Source organism: Panthera tigris, chromosome C2 (assembly GCF_018350195.1).
Source record: "Panthera tigris isolate Pti1 chromosome C2, P.tigris_Pti1_mat1.1, whole genome shotgun sequence".
Classification (NCBI taxonomy): Eukaryota; Metazoa; Chordata; class Mammalia; order Carnivora; family Felidae; genus Panthera; species Panthera tigris.
In genome coordinates, this window is record NC_056668.1 from 138,836,013 (window position 1) to 138,844,301 (window position 8,289).

Sequence of the window (8,289 nt, forward strand, 5' to 3'; positions counted from 1 at the left end):
CTGATGAATCCCCCTCTGACTCAGAGTCGTTTAATGGGATCCTTACTGTAATCTGGTTTCCGCCTCCCATGTTACCTAGAAAGAAAGGGTCCAGGGAGACAAAATGGCAGATGGGTCCAGCACGGTGAGCACTTCCCCGCCTGGGGCTCCCGCAGCAGGCTTTGCCAGACCCCTGCCCACAGACGTGGCCAAATCTGAAGATCAACCAACAGAAGTGTACGGGCACCGCCTTAGGTGGGATCCCAGAGGCAGTGAGACCAGGATCATGGACAAGGGATTTACTACCCAAGTGCTCCCAGGAGATGCCTGGAAGCAGGCGTCCCGCCTGGAGGGACCAGGAAGGGTGAGGAAACCACACGTCAGGAGCTTCCATCCCAGGCAGGCTGTGGGGTGTAAGCTATTCTCAGTGTATCTCACCCCGGGGCAAGGGAGCCAGCCCTCACCTCACCTCCCACGTGGGTCAGTTATTGGGAACAGGCCCCCCAGGGGACATAAACTCCCATGTGGAGGCATAAGGCATAGACGGGCACATCCATGTTCTCTACTGTGTGCTATGTCCCACTCTGAGTAGAAAAGAGGCATCTTCAGCTCTCTGTGTATTTGGTAAGGGCTCCAGTGGCCTCTGGACAGTCCCTGAAGAGGGTCACAGCTGTCTGATGTCAGCAGCAAATCACATGGACTCCTGGAGTCCAAGGAGCTTGGCGGGTCACCAGCGGGATCACTGCAGTCACTACTGTGGGCCAGCCCTGTTCCAGGTGCTTCCAGACATTGGCCATTTAAGCCTGACAACAGCAACAGAAATGAGAGCACTGAGAAGTTAAATCACTTGCCTAAAATGCTCAGCTAGTGTCAGGAGATTTCCAACGAGAACTCCACTCTAGACTGTCAGCTTCTGGTGACTCAGCAAGTCTCAGGGTGGTGCTCTGCGTGTCCCTTTGGTAAAAGAAAACTAACACGTATTTATATGTGTGAATGTGTGCATGGGGAGGAGGTAACCAAGCAGTGCTATCTTATACAAAAGAATACTGTGTGTGTGTGTGTGTGTGTGTGTGTACAAACATTCACTTAAGTAAAGCTCTAGAACAGGCCAAACTAACCTAATCTGTGGTGGGAAAATACCAGCACAATGGTTGCCTGAAAAGGAAGGCAGGCAGTCTGTGGGTTGATGTTTGTGTTTGGCTTCTTACTTCTGTCAAAACCAGCAAATGTACACGTAAAATCTGTGCATTTCATTGGATATGGATTTTACCTCAACAGACAAAAAAATGTAAAGAAATCGTAACGTCTAGCTAATGATTTGCATTCTGAACTATTGGGGGGAAGTATCGAAGAGGAAGTAGGAGGGGGAAAGTGCCGATGTCTGCTGTTTACCCAGAAACACATACTGAAAAGAAGGAAGAAAGATGGATCGATGGGTGGATAGAGGCATGGAAGATGGGCAGAGATGTGATAAAGCAAGAATAGTAAAATGTGAATTGTGGGATGTAGGTTGAGCATACAGGTGCTCGCTGCAAAATCGTTACTTCTAAAGATTTGAACATTTTCATGACAACATGTTGGGGGAAAAACGTAGCTACTCTAGAGAAGCCATGGAGGAGATTATGAGTGGATGGAAAGGGACCTTATTTTACTCGGTATGCTTCTTAATTGTTTCATTAAGCAGGTACTATTTTTGTAACAATTTGTTTTAATTTAAGAACTTAATAAAAAAGTGCCATGAAATATGATCTTTCCCTCGTGGAGTTTCTGGGAAATGTGATGGGAAATTGAAGACACACACACACCTTTCATTGTATGGCTGTTGCCAAAAGAAATGGCCTTAACAATGCACATGAATTGGTGACCCACCATGAAGGCCAAATGTGCTTTGGTCCTGCTCTGTCATCCACTGGCATTGTGACGTGAGCCTCAGTTCCACAGGGTGTAAAACAAGGGGGTTGGTTTGGGTGTCCTGGGGTGCCTTCCAACTCTGCTCAAGACATTCCTAGGAGACGTTTGCACGAATGGTGTCTGTAATGTTTGACGACATCAGAGAAAGAAAACCGCTGAACACAGGAGATTTATAGACTTACACTTTAAAAATAAATGTAATTGTTTGGAAGCAAAAACCTAGGGCAGATTATGCTCTGGGATTACTGTGGAAAGGGATTCTTTGTGCTCTGCCAGCAGAGGCAATTTTACATCAGCCTGTGATTCCACACGATTGTGTCTCAGTGCGACTCTCTACGTGGGGCAGGTAAACTGGGACCCACCACCTGCTTTGTAAATAAAGTTTTATTAGAGCACAGCTGTGCTCACCTGCTTCTGGATCGTCTCTGTGTGCTTCCTGGTGACCGTGGCAGAACTGAATAGTTGTGACAGAAATACCCTGGCCTGTAAAGCCGAAACTATTAACACTCTGGCCTTTTACAGAAAAAGTTTGCCAACAGCCGCTCTAAACATTCACTTCTCCTCTGCTGTAATTAGCGGTGAGTTTATATTTTTTAGTGCATTTTGCCGAACATTCCTGTGGCTGACAGAGCTGATCTCAGCCCATCACTAAAACGCTGGGGAGGCTGTAGGTGCGCCTGAGCTACGGCTGGGCACGTTGATTTTCTGACTCTTATCACGCACAGCCTCTTAAATCTCCAAGCAGAAGCGCGAAGTCACCTCCAGGCAGCTCTGTACATGAACTGTCGCTGAACACGCACAGGAAGCTGGCCTTTGCGCTCCTGGATGGCGCAAACCATAACACCGTGCCGAACAGGTGAGTGTGTTTGCTCCATCCAGACTCCACAGTGGTCAGCGCACCAGCCTTTAAAAATGAAACGGGGGCACCTGGGCGGCTCGGTCGGTTAAGTGGTTAACTTCGGCTCAGGTTTGTGGGTTTGAGCCCCACGTCAGGCTCTGTGCTGACAGCTCAGAGCCTGGAGCCTGCTTCAGATTCCGCGTCTCCCTCTAGCTCTCTGACCCTCCCCCTGCTCATGCTGTTTGTCTGTCTCTCTCTCTCAAAAATAAATAAACATTTAAAAAAATGAAATGACATAAAATACTAAGATGGGAGCAGAATGCAGCTGTCTCTTCCTCAGTGGGACAGAAGAAGAGGGCTTCTTCTCTTTCCCTCTCTTCATTTTAAGTGGTTTTTCCATTTGGCTGCTTACATGGTGACCAGGGCTTTGAAAGCCACAGAAATTGCCTCCGTGGCTGGCAGTTCCATTAGTTCCATTAGTGACCGACGGCCCAGGTCAGCAGAGGCTGTGAAGTCAGGAGGGCAGGGTGCAGGGAGGTGGAGACCACACCAGATGCAGCAGCCGCAGAGGGACCGAGGGGACCTCTGGCCAAGGACCACCGGAGGGATCTATCCTCTGTCACCAGTCCTGAAATACTCCCCACACTGAGACCCTGGCCTGAGCCTACAGCACAGCCGTGTGGAAGACCAATGACTCATCTCCCAAATTACCCGCTCTTAACATAAAAAAATAAGGCACAGGGGCACCTGGGTGACTCAGTCGGTTACGAATCTTATTCTTGGTTTCAGCTCAGGTCATGATCTCATGGTTTGTGAGTCTGAGCCCCGCATCGGGCTCTGTGTTCACTGAGCAGAGCCTGCTTCAGATGTTCTGTCTCCCTCTCTCTGGCCCTCTCCTGCTCGCTCTCGCTCTCTCTCTCTCAAAAATACATAAATGTTAAAAAAAAAATTTTTTTTGAAAACAATAAAAATTAAGCACCAACATTTGTCCCGTGTACTACAAGGGGAGACGAGGACCCTGGGCCAGGCGTCCATTTTGTTTCCATTTGTTGTCCTATTTCCGTGATGGCTTTCTCAGTCCCCATAGTCCGTGGGAAGCCACAGAGCTGTGTGTGTATGGACAAACCACTTGTAATGGGTATGGAGCTCACAGGACCGGGGCTGTCTCCTTCAGTCCTCAGTCTTAGGTGCCTCTGAGGTATTGCCAGAATCTTCTCCCCAAGGTGATAGACAAAGGAGGTGATCGGCCGGAGGAAACACAAATTCAGCTAAACGAATGGTGCTCTTTTGTGGCCGCTTTCTGTTTTCTTTACACTAGTGACATCGACCGATGATTTCTTATCGAAGCCTCCAAAGACAGAATTGTGAAATAAACTCAATCAGACTTCAGTTCAGTGAAGATTTATTGAGCAAAGTGCAAGTTGGTGGACAACGCAGGACACAGAGGTGCGTAAGATGTGACTCCTGTCCTCAAGCAGGGCACAGTCAAATGTGGGTGGGGGACAGACACTACAGGGGTCTGCTGAGAGCTGTAAGAGGGGTGCATGGTGCTGGGGGCTCCAAAGAAGGAAAGAGTCACAATCAGTCACAATCAGTCACAATGAGGGTGTGCAGGAGAGGGCAGAAATGGCTGGGGGAGATGGGCTTTAAGGCAAGGCTGATAAATGATGCCCTGCACACCCCCAAAACTCGTTCACGGGTCTGCAGGTCAGCTTGAGGTTGGCTGATCTCAGATGGCTTGTTTGGGCGGCTCTAATGCATGCTGAGGGCTCTGCTGGGCATGGCTCAGTCTGTTCCACGTTTGTTCAGTCTGGGCCAGTGCTTGCACCCTGCTGGAGCTTTAATACTGAATAAGTGAATACCTGAAGTGTTGGCACTGTGACTAACAATACTCTTGGAGACAGTTGCTTTTAGCGTGTAAAGTGCTGTCTGAACTCTTACATGCAGGGAGCTTTTTGCTCAACGCTTCATGTTACAGTTCAGACATCCAAGGAAAGCTACCCCAAATGACTTCGCTGGGTATGAGGACATGAGTACGTAAAGGCTCCTAGTATGCTTTCCGGATGAAAAGGTTGGGTGCAAAGGGCATAGCCTTTCTTTCTTTGTCCCTTCTTTTGGTTGTGGATGTGAGTGGGATGGCAGGAGCTCTGGTCACCCTTTTGCAACCATGGCGGAAAACCGAAAGGAATCTCAGAGTTACCAATTGTGTCAGTCTAGGTCCTTCAAGAAGCAGGTGCCTGTGACTCTTGATTTAGGCTCAGGTTATGAGCTCCGGGTCCGTAGGATTGAGCCCCACGCCTGGCTCTGCACTGATAGCACAGAACCTGCTTGGGATTCTCTCTCCCTCTCTCCCTGCCCCTCCCCAGCTCGTGTGTATTTGCTCTCTCTCTCTCTTTCTCTCTCTCTCAAAATAAATAAATAAATAAATAAACAAAGTCCAGCAAAGCCATCAGGAAGTCTTCAAACCAAAGTTGGCTGTCGGAGGAGTCCCAGATCCCCCAGAGTGGGTCTGCCTCGGTATCCCTGCTGAGTCATCATTAGTTGCCACGGAAGGCAGAGCTTAGGCACAAACATTGTGATGGATTTTAAAGAGAAACGGTTGGAGCCCTTGTTCAGTTATGCTCCCTGTGGCAGGAGGTCCATGAAGCATACCCCAACACCAATCTTTACACTGTTGAACCATAGCCAAAAACTAACCTCCTTGAAGTACTCACTGTCAGAGAAAAATAAGCTGTTTGTCTCTCTACACCCTTGCTGTATAACTTGTTGCTGAATGAGTTCCTAACCTGCGCCCTTCACGGGTTAAAGCCCAGCCTCCCACCATTTCCCCTTTCCTCTTTCCTTTTCCTCCTTCTTGTCTCCTCTCCCCGCTTTCCTCCCTTCATCTCCTCATGCAGAGAAGCTTAATTCAGTCTCTTTCATACTTGAACTCATGCCAGCACCCAGGCTGCAAGATCCCACCTTCAACCCCAAGCTGAAGTGGCTTATCAAGTTGTTTTTCCAAAACAAACACATTCTCTCCCTAAAAGGAATTTGGGATCCAGGTGGTAAGGTAAAGATTTTGGCTCAACATACACACATATGTACATACACATGCATGCATGTGTGCACCCATACGCATACACACACACACACACACACACACACACACACATTGACTATTCTCTAGGATAGGTTACTTATCTTCCTCCCTAACGTGTGAACTATTCTAGAACTGATACCTTATCTTTTGATGTATAATTTAGTTTTACTATAAATTATTTAAAAAAAACAGAAAAATATCAAGAATAATACAGCACTCACAAAAACATCCCATGGATTTAACAAATGTTAACACTTTGCCATATTTGCTTTGAGTCTTATTTTAAGCAACAAATTATTACAGATAACAATTATAATAATACTAACACTTTCACAGTGCTGACTATATGCCAGGCCCTGTTCTAATACTTCGTGTGCATTAACCCCTTTAATCCTCATAAAATCTGTGAAGTAGATATTAATGTTGTCTCTGTTTACATTCAAGGAACCTGGGCACAGAGAGGTTGAGTAACCTGCTAATAAACAGCCAAAATTTGAACCCAGGAAGACTAGACTAGGTACAGTTTTGGATCATATTTGATTTATTCTTATACTTAGCTTGAGTAATAATTACTCAATAGCTATTTGTTAAAGAAAGAAAAGAAAAAGAAAGAAAGGAAAGGAAGGGAAGGAAAGGAAGGAAGGAAGAAAGAAAAACAAAAGAAAGAAAAGGAAGGAAGGAAGAAAGAAAAAGAAAAGAAAGAAAAGGAAGGAAGAAAAGAAAGAAAAGGAAGGAAGGAAGGAAGGAAGAAAAAGAAAAGAAAGAAAAGGAAGGAAGAAAAAGAAAAGGAAGGAAGGAAGGAATAAAGGAAGGAAGGAAGGAAGGAAGGAAGGAAGGAAGGAAGGAAGGAAGGAAAGAAAATTCATTTAGGGTATAAATAAATACATGACTGACTTGCATTCTGGGAAAACCAAGCTCAATGAGACCACAACTCCTTTCTGAGATATTGTTATCTTGGGTCCTAAAAGTGTTTTTAATTTCCCTGCCTAGTGGCTTCCTACTGGGAAGAGGATAGCTCTTGTATTGGTTACCTATTGCTGCCTGATGACTTACCCAACACAAAATGGCTTAAAACAATACTCCCTTATTATCTCACACCGTTGCTGTGGTTCAGGGATTCAGCGCTGGAGATGGCTTGTCCCTGGTTCACAAGGTCTGGGGCCGGGCTACAAAGCTCGAAGACCAGAGCTGAGCTCATCAGGTCAATGTTCCTTCACTCACATGTCTGGCTGTTGTCTAAGGACGTCAGCCTGGGAGTCCTTACAACAAGGTAGCTGCATTCCAAGGACAAATAACCCAGGGAGAGAGTCAGGCAGAAGCCATATTGCCTTTATGGCCTCAGAAGTCACACAGTGTCACTTTCACCCCATCCTGTTGGTCAAGGCAGTGATGAAGTTTGGCCTGGTTTCGAAGGGAGGAAATACAGATCCTTCCTTTCCTTGGGGGGGGTTGGGAGGGGGGTGGGGGTGGGGGGCGTGTCAGTGTCCTATTGTGAGGAAACCAAGCAGGATGGGGTAAATGTATAATCTACCACAGACCCTAAGAAACAGACATGTAGTAAGTATTCTTTCTATTATGGGGGGACAGTTATTTCTTTTTAGCCAGCTGGATCCCACTAAAATGTATGAGAATGGACTCTACCAATGTGTCCACTATGAAAGCAGAGTGAGACCAAAAATCACTGTGCATGTCAACGATTGTACCAATTACCCTATTCTTTTCTTTACCTGTTCCAGTGCTATCAGCCCTTAAAACACTGAATATGCAAGCACTCTTAAAAATCCAACCATGTCTTAGGGTGCCTGGGTGGCTCAGTCGGTTAAGTGTCCGACTTCAGCTCAGGTCATAATCTCATGGCTCGTGAGTTCGAGCCCCATGTCGGGCTCTGTGCTGACAGCTCAGAGCCTGGACCCTGCTTTGGATTCTGTGATTCCCTCTCTCTCTACTCCTCCCCCACTCACGCTCTGTCTCTCTCTCTCAAAAATAAACATTAAAAAAAATAAAAAGTAAATAAATAAACATTGAAAAAAAAATTTTTTTTTAAATCTAGTCACATCTTGGGGCACCTGGATGGCTCAGTCAGTTAAGCGTCGGACTCCTGATTTCGGCTCAGGTCATGATCTCACGGTTTGGGAGTTTGAGCCCCCTGTCAGGCTCTGTGCTGCCAGTGCAGAGCCTGCTTGGGATTCTCTCCCCGCCCCTCTCTCTCTACCCCTTCCCCACTTGCTCTGTCTCTCTCTGTCCCTCAAAAAAAAAACCAAAAAAACTTTAAAAAAATCTAGCCACACATCATTTTCTAAAATTACAAAGTGGGTCAGCTCCTCTCTGTGCCTCACTTTGTCTCATGAACCCACAGTCTACAGGTCAGGAAGTGGCAGTGGGTCCCTCGGCCCCAGCTCCCCCCACAGCAGCACCAGTCAGCTCCCCCAACTCAAAGCAGGTCTGACGAAGGTGAGGGGGTGCTGTGTTATTCCTGCAT

The 8,289-nt window shown here is 46.7% G+C and overlaps 1 long non-coding RNA gene across 1 annotated transcript; it reads right to left on the reverse strand.

Moving 5' to 3' along the window:
• Nucleotides 1–270: 270 nt before the first annotated feature.
• Nucleotides 271–7,205, reverse strand: LOC122230709. Its single transcript, XR_006207755.1, has 3 exons — nucleotides 6,864–7,205; nucleotides 1,849–2,010; nucleotides 271–933 (listed from the first exon to the last, which is right to left on the reverse strand). It is a non-coding gene; the product is annotated as an uncharacterized LOC122230709 (long non-coding RNA).
• Nucleotides 7,206–8,289: the final 1,084 nt, after the last annotated feature.